This window comes from Mauremys reevesii, linkage group 12, assembly GCF_016161935.1.
Source record: "Mauremys reevesii isolate NIE-2019 linkage group 12, ASM1616193v1, whole genome shotgun sequence".
Classification (NCBI taxonomy): domain Eukaryota; kingdom Metazoa; phylum Chordata; order Testudines; family Geoemydidae; genus Mauremys; species Mauremys reevesii.
The window spans coordinates 22,691,848-22,692,307 of NC_052634.1; the positions used below are offsets into that span (position 1 = coordinate 22,691,848).

At 38.9% G+C, this 460-nt stretch overlaps 1 non-coding gene across 1 annotated transcript; it reads left to right on the plus strand.

The window, feature by feature from the left end:
* LOC120376404 lies at nucleotides 1–195 on the plus strand. Its single transcript, XR_005587284.1, has one exon. It is a non-coding gene; the product is annotated as a U2 spliceosomal RNA (small nuclear RNA).
* The last annotated feature ends 265 nt before the right edge of the window (nucleotides 196–460 follow it).

The window sequence follows — 460 nt, forward strand, 5'->3', positions numbered from 1 at the left end:
ATTGTTTTTGGGCTCCTTGGAGCTCAGATCAAAGTGTTGTGTCTGTTCTTATCAGTTTAATCTCTGATACATCTTTGATGTGAGGACTGTATATTAACTTGATTTTTGAAGCAGGGGGTTTAGAACAGAAGCTTGCTTTGTCTGCCCTATGCATTGATCTGGTATTGCAGTGCTTCCAGGATCGGTGTATCTCCTTTAGAGGAGAACCTTCTGGTTAGAAAAGCAGAAAAGAGTTGAACTGTGATACTTTCTTTAAAGCAAATGTTTTTTGAAGTAGCAGAAAAATCTGGGTGTTTTTCTTTCTTTACAGTTTCTTGGAAGTGTTTTGTGAGTCTATAGATGTGAGAGGTTCTTCTTTGTCTTGCTAGAGAGTTATTTAAGAAGCTGGACTCCTTCTTTCTGCTGTGAGTCTTTTCAACAGTATGAGGGACAAATGCTTTCCAGATTCTGGGTCTGTTGG